The following is an 18,492-nucleotide window of genomic DNA, read 5'->3' as shown; positions in this document are numbered from 1 at the left end:
CATCCTTCTAGACTACAGATTTGATATTTAATGTCTAGGTGGGTTGACTCATGTGTTCAAATCATTGATGTGTTTACCTAGTTAGAGCATTTATGCCCTGCTAGCTGCAGTAGATACACAGCTAACATATATAGGAACTTATTTTCAAATAATTTTCTTCTCTGTGAAGAAAAATATCTGAGTAAGTGACATTAAATTCCAAATGAAATTTTAGATTAAATTCTATGCTTAGTCACTAGAGAACTCGGTACTACTGTAAAGCCACTTTCAATATTTGAATATAGAGCCTTTCAGCTCAGATCAGTCAATTTAAAGTACTATCGCGCTTTACAAACACTTTGAAAAAACTTAAAATGTTTAGGCTAGCAAGAACTTCACTAAGCTAATTCTACCCAAAAAGGGTGATGAATAGCTAACACTGAAGTGAAAAACACACATTACAGCAGCAGATACAAGCAGGATGTGAAGGTGTATATGTATATGCTACTTAAATATATGGGGAATTTTGGTAGGCAGAAAGCACAGAGCCCTAAACTGGAATTTCCAGAATGCTGTAAAGAGTGTTCCTGAAAAAAAAAAAACAACCAAAATATGCAATGGCATTCCTTAATAAACACAAGGAGAAAGATGCCTTGATTTCCTGTCGTTTCTGAGTAGTAGCTCTGTATCCCAAAGCAGCAGGCTTTAAGTCTTAACCATCTTTGGCACACACTGACACACTGGAGTGCAGAGACATCTCCTCTCAGATACACAGAGGGAAATGTCCCTGCTGTTAGGATGTTAACCTGGGACGTGGGAATCCTGCATTTAATTCAGTTCTCCATCACTAACTTCCCCTAAAGCTTCTCACAAGTTACTAAGCACCAGTCTTATGACTCCCTTGAAATCAATAGAGAAAAACAGTGCTCTCCTGCCTTCAAGAGTTGTTGCCATGAAAAATGTTTTTAAAGCTGTGCAGCACTTATGTAATAGACGTTCCCTACAACAGCTTCAGAAAAATTTTCTAAGGATGGAGGTAGCTGAACAACTGCAGGAGAGCAATTTGTAACAAATATGCTTGTTCAATCAGAGTTTGCTTTAACAAATCTTCCAGAAAAACAGAAGTCATCGGGAAAGTCTTTTACATAAATTTATCCTTATAACGATGATAGAAGATGTTCTCTTCACCCTTTAGCCAGCCAAAAAATGTTTAGTCCAAAAAATGTATTTTTTCCTTCCTGGAATCAGAACTAACCAGTCAGAGATAAAAATTGTCAGTTTATTCTCATCTACTTTATTTGCAAAGACAATTCTGATGAAGCTGAGGTAGGACATAAAAAGAGATTTAGATCTGTTTTTGCAAGTGTGCTTCAAAACCAGGTTTCTGTGCTTCTCAGAAAACAAAGATTTTCCCTGAAGTCCTCTTCAAATCTGTTTTATTAACCAGCAGGCTTTTTCTGACTGTGTCGGCTTGCAAAGCAARACCAAAGGGGATTTGCTCAATACCTCTGAAAGTGAGCTTTTATGGGATTGGTGACATGGTTGCAAAGTGTAACAATACAGAGGAGGAAAAGATAAGAGACTGTTTAGTCTAGAAAGAACAGATTTAGGGAAGTCCTAATAAGTCTTAAATAAGTAAAATGCTTATACAAGAAAGAAGGGAATTAATAGTTCTCTTCATCCACAGCAGCTAAAATGAGCATAAAAGCTGGATTACTCAGCAAAATATATCTGAGCCGGGCTAAGGAGGAGGGCACGTTTCAGACAAGCACCACTGAAGTATTCATAGTTCCTGCCTGTGATTTGGAGGACAGTGATGCAAAGCATTTGACCCATCGCCTGCCTCTTTTGGGCAATGCAGAACATCCACCCCAGGGTCAATTGTGGTCAGTCTGTTGGAGGAGATGGGTCTACTGCTTGTGAAATCAGCTGCTATCCCAAGAAACAGYCTCATGAAAACCAGCATTTACTTCTGGGGTCAGGCACCATGTGCAACCTAGCACTGCAAGGACATACACATTTTCTTAAGCAATTTGTTAGTGCAACCTATAGCAGCCTAGTTCTGGTTGGTGCTTTTGTACCAACCTTTGGATGCTTTAAAAAAAGCAAAATCCGAAGTACAGACCCAATGGGAGGTGGGGAGGGAGGGCCTTTGAAGTGGTCAGAATGGGATGTTCAGAGTTTTCTGCTACCCAGAAAACTACTGAATTGACTGAAGCCTAACCTGAAATCAAGAACCTACTCTGCAAGGAAAGAGTAGCAACAGGATATTTGCATATAAATTCCTCCTACTGCAGTCTGTCTTACCTAATCACTTTGAATTTCTTTCTGGTTCAGAAAGCCATTAAGTCTCTAATTTATATTCTAATTAACGGCTTTTTTCTTTTCTTTTTTTTTTTCTCTGAATTTAAGACCTTACTGCCGCTTGCGAGGGGAACTCAAAGCAAAGGAAAATGTCTAGGCAAATCCCAGCTCGGTGTCCCATCACCTATTCAGGAAAGTTAAATAGTGATAGTTAAATGTTGCATAAGGAGGTTTTGCCATCATCACAACAGTGATCAAACACTGCAACAGGTAACTGGATAACCTCCATCTTTAGAGATAGTCAATATGCAACTGGACAAGGTCCTGAGCATYGAACACTAAGTTTGAAGTTCATCATCTTTGAGCAGGAGGTTGAACTAGAGACTTGCAGAGGTCCCCCTCACTCCAAATCACCCAATAAATCTGTAAGTAGCTGATGCGGTGGCAGGACAGAAAGCAGAGGACAAACTGAGAGTGACAGATGTGCATCTCCCAGATGCCAGAAGAGGTTTCCCGACCACATATGRGGCAGGATCTTTGTCATCACCGGCCCACTTTTGCAGCTGTCCCTCCAGGCACGGGAGGCTGTGAGGAAGAGCTTCTATTGAGCAGGTGCACACAGGGCAAAAACACATTAATCAAAYCTCTAAAAAGCACATTTCATCCAAGTTACCTTGCCATCCTTGTGTTTCCCTGCCCCAAGCTTGTTGTTAATGTCACCTCCAGAATCCTGTTAAAAAAGATCTCTTCAGGGCCTGGCTTGGCCCTCTTCCTAGCTACATGAAGCAACCTGTTATATAAAGCGTCAAGCACACTTGAACACTACATTAATAACCCCAGCAGAACCCGAATGAAAAGTTAATAAATTGAATGTGTTCTCTCCGTGTGCTCTGTAATAGGAAGGGATTTAGTGCAGCCTCCATTTAAAGCATAATTTAGTTAAGTGATCTGAAAATATGCAACATTAAACATAGCCAGTCATATTTTAAGTGGCAAGAATTACTTTCGTGGAGCTAGAGAGGTTACGAACTGTTTGTGTGTGAAGTCTATCAGAAAGCTTTGTTATGGAAGCTTTATAATAACTTACGAAATCAGCTTGGAAAGCACATTGTCTACAGCAGTGACATCTACTTCTCAGCCTACGTGTTTTCTTTTGTTTATACTGAAAAAAAAATAAAAAGGTCTTGCTGCCTTCCTACTTACTGTTCTTAAGGGTAGCAACTTGGGGCCCCTTCAGCTAACCTGCCAAATAGAAAAGACAACAGCTACAAAAAAGCTAAAAAGCTGTAGGGGAAAAAAAAAAAGGAGAGAGAGAGAGAGGGGAATTTCCCTCTGACAGAACAGATCCTTACCCTGCCCCTAGTCCCTTTTGTATCCGTGATTCCTTGCTTTGAATCACACACGAGTCAAGGCTTCTTAAGGGCCAGCCGACATCTGCAAATTCTGGGGGCTTCTGCAGAAGGGTTATTCAGTTGCTCTGAGTTTGCACCTCTCTGCTTTTCAAAATCAGTGTGCACTGCAAAAAGTAGCTGACACTCGGCAGTGAAGCTGGCTGTATGTGGTTACCRGAGATGTTTCTTTCCTGAATACTTAAAACTTTGATCAATAGCAGCTCTGACATCCTGTCTATGCATAATTTGTAACTGTTTTGTATGCTTCTCTGTCACCTTAGCAAATTTTAAGGTCAAGCACAAAACTATTAGCTCGTAACCAAAAGTTCTCACTGGCATCAGGGCTTCAAGCCCCGGCATCCAGGAAGGGTGGCATCAAGCCCAAGGAAGGGTTTAATAATGGTAAATCAGGGAGCAAATGAAGGATACCTGCATGTTTGCATGCTTCAATGAGGTTCCTGAGCCACCAGGAAAATCAAAAAAAATGTACATGTAAACAATTCAGGTTTGTATCAAACCTGAAACCTCCTAGTTTTAAATGAAATTTGTCTGAACCCTAAGCACTAGTCTCTCCTTTCTTTTTCCTTTCTTTTTACTTTATTTTATTTTATTTTTTATTGAGGAACTTTACATTCCCCTGAATTGGGACTCCTAGTAGATGTCTTGAGGCTTGGGAATTGGATATTTACGGCATTTAAGGCTCTGGGTCCAGCATGCCAGACTGGCTATCACCAAAACAGGGCCCTTGTTCTTCTCAGATCTCTTCAGCTGGCAAGATGTGGGACTGAGGAAAGACAAGCCCAAAGTCAAGGGARTTGTTTCTAATGAGGGTAAACGTCATTGCTCAGTACTGGCGAAAATAGCTGAATTTTAATGAGATTTTATAGGGTTTCAAATGAAGCTTGATTGAGCCTCGAAGGAAAGAGACTGGAAAATAGGTTGCAGATGAACCAGCCAGATTATTTTCAGGGCAGCCTCAGATCAGGGGCTCCGCTGTTTTCAAGCAAAGTCACCGGGGAATTTCAATTATTAGSTTTTGTCCTGTGCAAAGTGAACCCTATTTTTAAAAGCACAAACTATTCACAAACCAGAAGCTCTACCTTYGGTTCCTAATTTGGATAAGTAGCCCACAAGAGGCTGAACCTATGGGAGGAACACCAGCATCCTGCTCACATATCACTTCTGTGTCCCGTGTCATCTTCCCAGACTATGGACATTTTTTTCAATACAATACAGCAACAGCCTGTATGTCACAAACTGCTTATAGCAGCAAACCTCTCTCTGCAAACACAGACCCTGAAGCGCAGTGCGTAGTCATTCATAGGGAAGCAGACTATTTCACAGCTCTAGAGACAATTTTTGCCCTGCATCCTGCTGCTCCATCAGAGGAGATCACAAAGCCCTCTGGCTTATCGAAGAGCAGATATGCAGCCAGGACAATTCTGCTGAAGGTACTGAAGGCACCTGGGACTTTGCAGAAGGCTGCCTAGGAAGGATCAGAACCGAAGCAACAGTAGTCTTATGTTAAAGCAAAAACCCTGGCTACTGAAGTGCCAACAGTGCCTCAAAGGTCCTCAAAGCTCTGTGGAGATACCTCTAACTAGCAGACACATGCTCCCACTCTGGGGAGGACTTTGCTGCCACTTAAGTTGTGTAATGGAAAATGTTTTCAGTGGACAGAATGACTCAAGGTGTTTTTTCTTTTTTTTTYCCTTTCATTTAGTAAGCYGAAAGATTRCTGCACGTCTCTGCACTTTTCCCAGCATGAGGACCGTCTACAAGGATCACGTGGAGCTGATTCAGAGGAACCCTTCTCAGTATGATCAATTGTTCTTACATTTTCTGGCCTTCTTCCTCCCCATTTTTCATTCCCAGGCTACAACGATCTTTCTATCCTTCTCCCTTCTCCTTTAGACACTCACYCTTTCCTGTATTTGACTATTGCAGACACTTTTTTTCAATCTTCTTTTTTAGAGAATAAAATGCTGCAGTTCTTTCAGGTTTTCCACATTGGCCACGTTTTCTGCACACCCTACAGAAGTAATTTTCTCAGAGATTAAGATTTCTGAATGCGTATTTTCTCTGCAGACACCTAAATAACAACACAAAGTGTAAACTGTTAATATTTCTTTCCTTTCAAAAACTGTTCTGCATAATTAGTGTTTCACCAGAGACCTTCCTAAGCCAAACTTCCATCCAAGAAAAAAATTGCTTATGATTGCTGTAGCATGAAATCCCAGAACAAGAACGAAGAAAATGTCTTTGTTAATACTGTTTTCAGAGGAGACCAAGAAGCCACTGAAACCACTAAAAGGCACAAAATTCAGCCTGAAAATTGAAGGGAATGTACCTGAAAGAGACTGAACGAGAAAAGTGACAGGTACTGCCAATGGGCTGGTCCACAGCAGATGCTCTTATGAAGAGTTATCCCTTCATATTTCTGGGTTTTTTTTCCCCTTTAAGTTTCACAATTCTGGAGATGTACTGAAATGAGTTGTATTTATATACAGTTGGATAATGTTACTTTGGGCTTGCTGATGTGTCTTGTCCTATCTTTATTTCCTGAAGAGTTATGTGATTCTGAGAGGGTAGTTGGCCTTAATTGTAAACATGCATAAAAGACTCCAGAAAGGTATTTCCTTCACTTTAGCTTTACTAATTAGTAAGGCAAAGTAGTAGTTTTGCTTTACTAATTTTCCACTGTATTCTTTCTGCAGCTGAAAAAAGACTAATTACTCTTTTATATCTATATATTCTTTACACTCACTTAGGGAAGAAAATACAGGCAGATAAAACTTACAAGCTCTTCCACAGCAGCTTACACCTCAGGCTGTAACTCATTAGTCTTTAACCTTGAGATGAAAGGGCTTATTTGTTTATTTAATTATTGATTTAAAGAACGTGAAAGATTTATGAGTCTGGTTTTGCAATACATGTAACCTGAGGGTCTTGGTGTGTCAGGTCCGTTTCAACGCAGCGCTACACGAATGACATAGTATGATTCTAGTTCCCGTAAAGAGTTATTAGCTACTAACTAGTTGTATGTGATCAGTGTAGTGAAAAAAGGTCAGATTAGTATTATCACTGGCAATCAGTGTAATGTTTACAACAACAAAAATTACAGCATCAGGTTGGAGGGAAAGTTCTACAGTGGAAAAGCGTTAGACTGCTGACCTGTCCAGAGACCTGGCAGTGAGTCACACTGTCTCAGTGGGCAGAAGACACAGAAACTGGTATTGACTGACTTTAGTCATGGTATGTAATGCATTACTAACAATATCATTAACATGCACTGCTCCCGGACAGCACACCAGTTACTTCAGCAAGTGTTCACATGACCTTAAATTTCATTGCTTTAGAGCTGAAGGTAGGATGTCAAGAGGATGGGTTTCATAAATACCTYAAAGGAGGCTGTCAAGAGGACAGGGCCAGACTTTTCAGYGGTGCCCAGCAACAGGACAAGAGGCAACAGGSACAAACTGAACCGCAGGAAGTTTCACCTGAATATGAGGAAGAACTTCTTTATTGTCAGAGTGACAGAGCACTGGAGCAGGTTGCCCAGAGAAGTTGTGGAGTCTCCTTCTCTGRAGATACTCAAAACCCACCTGGACGTGATCCCATGCAACATGCTCTCGGTGACCTGGCTTGAGCAGGGAGGTTGGACTGGTGATCTTCAGAGGTCCCTTCCAACCTCAACAAATCTTCAACCATTCTGTGATTCTGTAATCCCTATAGAGCACTGAAGCAGTGAAAGCTGAGGGCAGCATCAAGGGAAAAAGAAAAAAAAAAAAAGGAGGGAAAGAAAAAGGGTTTCTATCGTATGGAATTCAGATATTCAGGATTTAATTACCTACAAATTGAGAAATGCAAATCATTAAAGTGATAGGAATCTTTTTGCTTCAAATTCCTTCCTGGTTCCAGTGGTAAACTGAAAGTCTCATAGACTGATATGAATGTATAGCATGTTTATTTTACTGTTACTAGAGGGACTTTAAGGAAATAGAAAATCAGTCCTGATATTGCCTAGATGGACAAAATTCCGACCTGTGTCTGAGTCTTTWTACTTTTCTTCACAAAAACTTATTTCTTTTTTTTTTCTTTCAAATCCATACACTTACCATCACTCCTGTGAAGGTATATTTCTTGCACATTCCTGCTCACAAGACTACATCTTTCAGACAAACAAACAGCTTCTTTAGCCTGTGTACAGCATATAATGCATTAAAAATAGAACTTACGGTCCCATGTCACCTTTTAACTGTTCACAGTTAATGCGCTGGAAGAATTCTTCCAGTTTTCAGGCAATTAATAACCTGCAGTCTGTTCCAAAGGCACATTTCTGAAGGCTGTGCTTTAGACAGGAAAAAAAAAAAAACAAATGAAGTGAGAGTTCTAAATTTACGTTACGCCATGCTAAGGAGAAACCTGCTTCATATAGCATTGCCTGCTTAGCCCACAGTGGAAGGAAAAAGAACTTAAAACAAGTGTTAATTTGTTTTTAAACTTGGACTTCTTTTGGAATAGAAATGCAGCCTGTGACTACTTTATGACCTGGTTCACATTTTTTCTTAAATCAAAATTTGTAAATCACATTAGTATTACAAGCTGAAACTTGGGAATTTTTTTCAAGCATACGTGATGCGCATGCAAGAAAGGCTGCACAGGACGTAAAGGAGAAGGACAGATTTTCGCATAAAAGCTAAACTTTTTATTTTGAAGAAGTAAGTAGTAAGTCAAATTCAGAAGAAACTTACAGATCTTACAAAGTTGCAAGAAACTTAATGACTTGCACACAAATGCTATGACTTGAGTCTGGCTTCTCCATAGTSTTGTCTAACACAAAGACAGAATCATTCAATAAGTCATGTTCAGAGGAGGATACTAGTGTGACTGATCCCCTTTACAAAATGCGGAAAGGAAAGGGATTTTAATTTTACTTTCTCTCACTTCATAGCAGAATATTTCCACCAATGCAGACAATCGACAGAGCTGAYCAGGATACTGCAGTATGCTATCAGCAGTCCTACCTTGCTTCGTGCTAAGCAGGGAGATCTGCTCTTGTCTTTCTCTTAAAAGACGAAGGGCACATAGAACATATACATGTCTTTTCCACTTCAGGCACAAACTCAGTATGGGAACAATAAGCTGATAGATTCACTACAAGTCTTGAAATTTGTTCAAAATGTTTTAAATTCCCGTCAATCTACAATCCCAGCTGGTCTCAATCCTAAACCAGAACCAASTTCTTTTCCAAGTGTAGCTGCAGTTTGTCTTTGTTCCTCCTCTTACCATGTCTGCCTAAATCTATGCTTTTAACAGTGTTCTTGCTCACAAAAGGCTATGGACTTGGCCATGATATTTGCTGTCATGAAAGAGTGCATCAGGGAATCATTTTCAGGCATGCGTTGCTCTCATGGACAATACTATGAAGTTAGGGGACAGGTAGGATAGACGTTGGCAGATGACAACACGGCTGTTTTAAAGCCTTTCCGTGAATTATGTATTTTACCAGTCATTTTCTCCTCTGAAGGATGTTCTCTGCGTCTGTCAAATTATAGCAAAACTGTACAGATTGTGTTAAAACTGCCCACAAATACTCCAGCTACACCAGCTACAGCTGACAATACATGAACATCTCCTAATTAAGAACATTTTAAAACTGACTTTAAATTAAGAAAACTTCCCCACCTTCATTTGTTGACAACTTACTCTGAGACTTTTCTAGAGGCAGGAGAAGGAAAGTTGGAATTTTTTAGATTTCCTCCCTCGTGTCTTAAATGTATGGTGTACCATAATAAGTCATAATGTGCAAACAGTATGTCAGAAAGAAAGCCTTTGGCTTGACAAATTGCAGGGTGCAGGATAAAATAAAAACTGTGTTGTTCTTAACATCTGAAGTACAGAATGAAACAGAAAGCGTGTACATGCTTTAAATATATTRTTTTAAAGATCTCCAAATGTTTGGACATCTCAAGTGATAGTATAATTCATTCATYCGTTTAAGCTAATAGTGTGTTTCTTTTGCATCCTCGCTAACAGCACAGGAAGGCTTCTAACCTGGTTTTCCAAAGTTGCAGTGGATCCTGGGAACAACGTGTGGAAATGCACAGCCATTCAGTCTGGCTCGCTTTTCTAAATGGTGCAATTTGCTCTCTCTCTTTGAGCTTATAGACAGATAGGGCCAGGTAGGCACTTCTCCAGACTCTYGTAACTTTGTTTTTCAACCCTCACTTGAGAGTCCTTATATTCAGTGAATTCTTCTTTGACAACGGAGGAGGACCAATTTCTGAACCTAAGAGGACTTCAGCTCAGCATTCGCTTCTCCAGGGACATGCCAATTTTTTTTGGACAAAGACAGAAAGTGAATGAAAGATGGAGCTGCCCAGAGAACCTAAATACAAACCTTCATGTTTAAGAACAGATGAGAGGGCAAGGAAAGAAAGACTCTTTGAATACGGGGAAATATGTTTACAAGCAGTTGAAAACGATTTCACAGTGTCACTTCGAAGTCGAATGTAAGAAGGAAGCAGAAATAACGAAATTCATGATCTGATGACAGCTCAGGGAGCGCTTTTCACAGGGCGGTAGAGGGTATGCCAAAGTGACAAGTTCCAGCTGACAGCTTGAAAAAAAGGCAGGAAGTTGATGGCAGAGCTCGGCATCAGCCTCATCCGCAGGCAAGAAGGCCCTGGAGTGAACTGGCAGGCAGTATCTCGCCTTGTTGCAAGTCTCTCCACACTGCTCCTGGCTAAGCGGAAAATCATCATCCAGAACGTGCTGGAGCTGCTGCTCTCGCCAGCCCCTTGTGCTCCTGGATCGGCCCTTTTTTGCCATTAGGAAGCTCTCTGTAGTCAGTGAAGCTGAATTCATTGATGATATAAAAAGCAGGCAGCTTAAATAAGAGCTTTCACTTGAAAATAGCAGTGTGATAAAAGTAGCTTTACTACAGCATGACTGACTGATTAAAGCCACTGTCCCAGCAGTGTCATGAAGCATTACAGCGATGAAAGCTGGTAGTGGATCGTCTGTCTCCTCCGTTTCCACACTGTTACCCGCCCCCCCCTTTTTTTTTTTTTTTTTTTTTTTTTTTTTTTACTTGGCTACCATTGTGGTGGAAAGCTACAAGGGATTTGCTGTCATAAGCATGTAATGAGTTTAAATACTTTTCTACATTGGATGTACAAAAGACAGCATAAAGAAAATTCCACTCACGCCAAAGTAGATGTTCACAAATGAGCTAGTCATTTAGGCTCCCTTTGTAGTCGGTAAAGGAAAAGCGAGTTTTGGCCACAATTTGCACATCATATTGGCCAAGGGAAATCTCCCTCCAAACTGTACATTTATCCTATAAACTCTTGGGAGCTGGACACTTTCTACCCAAAGAAAGAGAATTAATTTGTATGAAGAACCATGAGCAAAGTGTTTGCATCCTAGCAGACACAACAGTGTGATAGAGAGACGAAAGCAACCTGAAACAACATATACTTTTCCCAAGGTGCTTCATCACCTGTATGAAAAAAATCAGTCTTTCAATAACTTGCCATTGGCAGCTGCATTGCAGGTGGGATAGCTTATGCATGAACCATTCTGGTGTGGGTGAAGGTTATCACACTCAACGGTTTGTCTGCCATAAAGCTGAAAATAAGCTTGTAAGAGACTTTGTGATGGTCAGGGCAGCTGCTACTCACATCCCTACTTCACATTACAGATTCAAAGTGATGTCTAACGCCAATAATGCAATAAGCTGATTCCCAAATTCAATTTAATCTAGAAATCTGTCTTCCAAGGTTGATCTGAACATCCTTTCGCCCATCTTGTGCATAACCAGTATAGCTGAAATGTACATCAGAAGTATTGTCACTGGACAATACTTCAGTGACATCTGAAATTTAGCTGAATATAGTATAGTGTATAGTGAAAAGCCCTATGAATGACTGACAAGAGTTTGCAGGAGAGGACTTGTTGATTTCATTAAGTCAGATCAGACATTATAGCACTTAAAGGCAGAATCTAGCACCTGCTTGCTTTAAAACAGCATTAATATCTTAGATTATTAAGTGGCTGTTTTTGCCTAGCTTTTGCAGAGGTCGCCAAGCACTGACCAGGTGAGGATTAGCAAGGCTCTGTAAAGCTCAGGAGAAAAAAAAAAAAAAATCTGTTTGTGTCAAAACTTACACTGCTGTCTATAATGTCATCAGTTTTCATAGCAGTACACAAATCACATAAGGTTAAAACAATTTGATCAAAGAGGTCAAAGAAAGGAGTTTCCGTGGACAGCCTCTGGGGCACAGGCACCCTGCAATCTAGTGACTTGCATGGAGTAAAGCAACCAGCTTTTTCTAACAGCTGAAGAATGGGCAATTTTTCACGGGTGAATTGTACAAAGACCTCTGAGAACTGACAGATTCTCTGTGAATTCTGGACTGCCYGTTTTGGTAGAGACACACATCTATATTTGGGTCATCCAAATTTCTCCTGATCTTGTGTGAAGTATGTTTTGTACTCATAAATCCCTAGTTGTTGCAGAGGCCATTTGCCAAGAGAGAGAAATGATGCACTTTCCTTCAAAGTCAAAAGCTAATTCAAACAACAATTCAGCCGAATCACGACTGTACATGGCAGACTCATCTGAAGATTTTCCCTCAAAAATATATATATATATATATATACTTCATTTCAAACTACAGTTGAAACCTCAAATTAGATTTCTTGTTAAGGCTTACAGTGCTGAAGGAGATCAATACGGACTTCAAACAAGCAGTCAATAAAAACAGATTTACAGTGAAAATCTCTGGGCTTCAATCTRTTATCTTCCAGAACTTATTTCAGCAAGAGGGAAGAAGTCAGTTGAAATGTTTTGCCAGAAGGCAGATGTCCAACTTCAGGCATGCTAGTGTCTCACTGGCTTCTATGAGCCTTAAAATGCATAAAATCCCAAGTACAGATCAGCTGTAACAGATATGCACTTTAGCAAAACGTTATCCTGAACAATAAAATAAAATGTCAAGCTCCAACAAATACTTGACTTAAAAAACTACAAGTGTCAACATTTCCTGTGATATGCACGCAGAATTTGGAATAAGTATTGCTCATGAATGAGAAAAATCTTGGGTTTTGATATTTCTTTTTTTTAAAAAAAGTTCACCTAATGTATATTTTTGAGATATATCTGTTATAGYAATCAAACTAAATCGATTAAATCCTAAAGAATATTCTCTGAAAGTCTGTGATAACTGATGCTTTACCATTTTATTTTCTTGATTCTTGATCTGTAAAAAGTCTGCACTTCTACCAAAGAAGTAATCTAAGATGAACAGCAATAAAGTATTTTGATTTGCAAGAACCAAATGGTGGAAATAAAGCAGGTATAAAAAAGTCTATGYGTTTGAGATCAACATCTGATTTTGAAGTTAATATTAAAACAAGTCAGAATCCCTGAAAAAAAAATCACTCACACCTAGATGAWAAAATTTTCCATGTGATTACTATCTATCTCATATTAAAATCAGTGAAAAGCATGACTTAATGAAAAAAAAATTTGCATCTAAAGACTAGCACATTGTCTTCATTGCTTTCTGTTACTGTTTTGAATATTGCATTGACTGAGTTTGGGATTTGGGAAGGAAGAGGATAGTCATGAGACACTGATTCTTTGTAAACTACTATGATTTCTAGTCACAGACCAAGGACAAGTAGAATAAAAAATGCTAACATTTCACAATATTCACAATAAAATTAGTATGATTTCCTCAAGATGCCAAATTGGTATTGTCTAACCTGACAAATTACAAAGTCACTTCCTTAATAATCATTCCTTGCTGATTCTTTAAGTAATCAGGAAAAAAGTAAAATAAATTTCCTGTAGTCTCTGGTACCTGGAGAGGAATAAAAAAGGATTCATTTTCATCTCTTTAAGGCATTTCTTACTTGAAGAGTTACATCTTCTGTCCTTCTTGCCCTACTGGTTTCAGATGAATGTGCAATGTCAGGCTGTTCTCTAGTTTTATTCTAAGAATTAACTTGCAAATATATTTTGTAGCTCATAATACATTCCTTGTTAATGGTATGAGTGCCCTGATTTGAGCAATTTTGTTTTGCATGGGCTGATGCTTTTAGCACCTTGATTCTAAAGCCACTGAAAGATRACAAGGTCTTTCAGCTGTTCTCCTAGATAGCTGGTTTATTTTTGCCTTCTGAGAAAGAGCTTAAATACAAACCACAGAAATGAATTGCTAAACTAATTTCATAGTAGCCACGTAAAAACAAATTTTAAGTACTTGTGAACTACATACATGCTTCTTGAAATATTGAACCCCGATGCCTGGAACTAGAGGCTTTTTAAGTGTTCAAAATTTCAACACTCTCTTCTTCCCCTTTTGCACCTTGAAGCCTAGCTTCCAGGCTCATTGAGAGAAATATTTCTTTTTGGTTTCGCCCATTTCTTTTTTAGCCACCTGCCCATACTAGTACTGCTAATTAAACTGTAAAGGTTTTCACAACTGCTCTCAACAACATGACAAGCATGTGGAGGAGGAGATGTTTCCACAACCGTTTGCTTTTTGAATTGCCAAAAAAGAAGTGCAGTTTCTGTATTTCACTCATCTCTGATTTATTTAAACAAAAGGTCAGGCCAACTGGACCCCCAGTGGTCCCACTCCTGAGACACACTGAAGCAGTAAGAGCTGCTGTTTGGGTAATGAATTTAAGCAGAATGAAGTTTGTCTCCAGCCTTTCTCCTTTGCCTGGAACAACAAAAATTTGAGTACAAGGGGGAATATCTTCCTTCTCTGCTTTTTTTAGTGTTATATAATACTTGAAATTTTTGTGACAGAGAGACTGCATCTCTACACTGTATCATCCTTTGATAGCAGTGATTTTGTAGATTCTCGAGGCCTGGAGAGCTGAAGGCACAGACCTTTGCTAGTGCAATGCCACCTGTACTGAATTTCTAATCAAGAGTTTAGTTCACAGAGCTGAAGGATCTCTCACATTCCGAAGCTGAGAAAATGAGGGGTTTGACAGAAGCCAGGAGCATATCTGACTTCAGATGGCATGCAGCTGCCCAAAGCTATGTTCATATTGGTACGAGSTGTAAGCTCTGAACTGCTTTGTCAGCTGTCATACCAATTTACGTTTATAAGGTAAGTTTTTAGTTTGGGGATTTCATATTCAATTGGTTTTATGTCACCTTTGATCATCCTCTTTCATTATATTCTCTTTCATAGTGCCAACACTAACCTAGTGACATCAGCCACAGTTGATTCTATCTTCTACTTAATCTTCAGTTGCTCTAAACTGAACTGGTGAAATTTTGCAATGCATATGTTATCTTAGAAAGCTGGSAAGAAGGATTTAGAAGAGGCAATATCACATCATGAAAACAGCAAGTCTTTAGCTGCTGCAGAGATGTCTGGAGATTTTTGCAAGAGATTGTACATTCCCTTGGAACCCGTAAGACCAAATTCAGATTCTAGATTTGGAAACTAAGCGCTGCTTGTTGGGAGTGCTTTCTGAAGCTCTGACTCACACGCACAGGCAGATGCAAACTCAGGTTACAGGTTTGAGACTTTCAAATCTTGCTGAAAACTTCAGCATGAAGAAGTCCCAGTTTTCCCAGTTTTCAGTGGCAAAATGTAACCTCATCCTTTCTACTAAGCAGGCAATCTCCATAGAGAAGGGGGTTGTGACCCTGTCACTGAAACCTGCAATATACCACAGTAAACGTCATATTGCAGAGCAGTTTAGAGCATGGCAATAATTGCAGAGGAGYACTCACAGGCTCCTCTGTTCTCACGGTCAATTGCCAAATTTCACTCCTGTGTAACAGAGATCCCTGTGATCATAATTGCTGGTTTTCCATATTTGAGAATCCCAAACATGTATCTAATTTCCCAGTGTCCAATTCCTATAATTATATTAATAGAAAAGACTAGTTTTAATGTCATACTGAGCAGGCTGCTGACTACTGTGGCATGTTTCTGCTCAAACATAAGATGTATGATATGATTTCATGACCAAAATGTTTTTGCAGAAGTCTAGAATACAGGCAGTGTAAACACTTGACCCCTCTTCCTATCCAGCAGCATAGTTTCAGGTGGATCAACTTTTTTGTGTGATTATTGGTGACTAGTAATTATAATCTACAAAAATTGTCATAAATTGTTTGTCATTTACAAACTTATTTTTGTTTTCTGTGCAGTTCTCAAAGCTAACCTATTTACTCCTTTAAAAAAAAATTTATTTTTGCCTTCATTAACCGAATGGTAATCTAAAAGTGAGAGCTAAAATATGTTTTCCTGTCTAAACTGCTCTCATCATGCATTGATCATTAAGAAGTCAGTAGAGAAACAGCTCAGAATCAAAAACCTCTGCTTAAATAAAGGAGAAAAAGCCTGGGAAAGACTCCAAGCAGAATTAATCTGGCCTAACTTTAAATGTTTACTCTCCTGACAGTCATACCTGAGCTGTTCACACTATACCTGAGCTAGTCACTCAAGAATTAATGGAGAGAAATAGGCAATTTTAAATCATGAATCATCAGACCTACTTTACAAACTTGCATCATGAGCTGGCTCATCTTCTAGATTTAGTTGACTATGTTCACTTCAGTTCTACCAGCTACCAAGGGACTACAGCAGTTATCTCTGATGCAGACATTTGCATTGCACATGTCCACATATAGCACAGCTGCCATGCCCTTCCTTTGGCAAGAGACTAATTGCAAAGTAGTGATTCTTGTCATCCAAGTTTTGATGTTTTCAGGAAATGGCTGGACAGAAAGGGCAAGGCTGTCATGACTCTGCTGAGGAAAGTAAGCATGCTTTTTGCTATTAGACTCCTCTGGTCACTTGTAAAGAAAACCTCTTTTTTTCCAGAGATTAAGCCTACATCACCTGCAGTTCCTCTATAGAAACATCTCTCCCATCTGCGGGGCTGACCTCAGTAGTCAAAAAGACMCTTATGAGAACAAAATCCTTCTTTTGGATGGTGAYCCCTGAGGGCTGTTAATATAAATTCCTTCTTTTCTTCCACCTTCCAGTTAAACCATCTCTCTGCTCTACAATTGTCAAACTTTTCCTCACAGGGAGGTGCTGATGGATTCATTATCCTTTTACAGATTTTTCTCCATTTTTAGGAGTATAGGTGGCAGGATCGAACATTTCAGAGACTTTGAAAAAGTGWGTATTTTCTAGACAATGAATAAATTTCTAGAGTGAGCAGACATAGACATTTGGGCTATTTGGTGTTGCAATGAACAGTAGCTCACAAAATCTGATCTTCTTCCTTCTCTAAAAATTAAATAAGTGACTTTCCAGACTTTTCAGTCATCAGGACCTAGAAAGTTGTCTTCTCTTGGCCAATATGCAGCAATGGAGGAAGAAAGAAACGGAAACAGCGTCTAAGGTATATAAGAGAAAAAAAGACTCGGAGAAGGGATATCTAAAGCCAGAGTRTTTGTCAGAAAGTTTCCAGGCTGCTCTGCACTAGACATCCAAAAAGATTATCCTCTAGTTCCACTGAGTGTCTGTACCAAGCCTGGCTCATATTAGCCAACCAAGTCTGTCTGTAATACCAAGGTAAATGTCCACATAAAGCTTGATTAAAAACTGTTCAATTAATAAAGCCCATATGTAGTTTGAATAGCTTGTAGCGAAAGGATCAACAATATTTTGTTACTCCTTGACTTGATCTTGAAGCAGAAGGTCCATGAGACAATGCAGACCATGTCCACTCTCCACAGTATGTGGTTTCTGAAACAAACCAGGGTTTTGACAGTAGTGTCTGCAAGGTAGTTCAATCCAAATCAGATTCAAACACTTCCAAAAGATCAGGGGACACTTGGCCSTATAGAGTCAAGTGCTGGCTTTACAGGGCTTCAATCTGAAAATGCAGGTGCTTTCAAGCAATTACACATTTTCTCATTTTCATGGGCATGGGGTGGACTCAGAGAAAAGACACACTAGGAAAACAGAGAGATGGCTTTCATTTTGGACGGACAATTCAGACCGTAAGGATAGGAAAAAMGTATTGGCAGTGGAAAGACTGACCTACTTATTCTTCAGTTAATGAAATGGTTTTAACCAAACCTTTTAATCGGTGGTTATGTCTTCTATCATCTCTTCTGACATTGAGGAGTTATTCTCCACTACAGCCATGTAAGTTGATGACAGTTCTCATCTTATAGATGAAGTTTCTTTAACAAATGACAGTAAGATAGGCAGTTTATCACATCACTGATTAGGTGCTTTGATTCCCAGATGACTAAACTAATCTGAGGGCTGTTGTGAGTCCTTGGTATCTGCAATCAGAAATTTGGAGTGATATCAGCACATTCACACATTTACAGTTGATCTTCTCAGTCCTAAATTTAGTAGCCTAAAAAAAATCATATCATCTTTTCCCTCAGTCTTAGGTAAGCCTGTTTTCCAAAAACATATCGTATCCCAACTTCTGACTGAAACCCAATATATGAACTACTTTGCAAGCAAAAATTTTAACTCAAAACAGTAGTTTTACCAGTATCACTTTGAATTTTCCCTTCCACTTTTACTAAAAGAAAGTCCACATAGGAAATGTAAAATGAATTATGAGAATTTTGAGGATGGTAATTTCTTTCCTTAGTCAAAAGATGTGTTAGTTGAGTTCTTTTTAGGTAAAGTCAGACAGCAGTAATATTGGGATAGAGGATAGAAATTCCCAAGACAACATGAGCGGATCATGAAGAAGCTATAAGCCAGGTTTTTGCTTTTTTCAATCTARGGATCAGCTGGGAACAGTGTAACTTACTGAAAAAATAAAACCATCTTCTGGGGAAATT

Source organism: Rhea americana, unplaced genomic scaffold (assembly GCF_003343005.1).
Source record: "Rhea americana isolate MKP2758 unplaced genomic scaffold, rheAme1 scaffold_41, whole genome shotgun sequence".
NCBI classification, from domain to species: Eukaryota; Metazoa; Chordata; class Aves; order Rheiformes; family Rheidae; genus Rhea; species Rhea americana.
Note: the sequence above shows the minus strand (reverse complement) of the source record.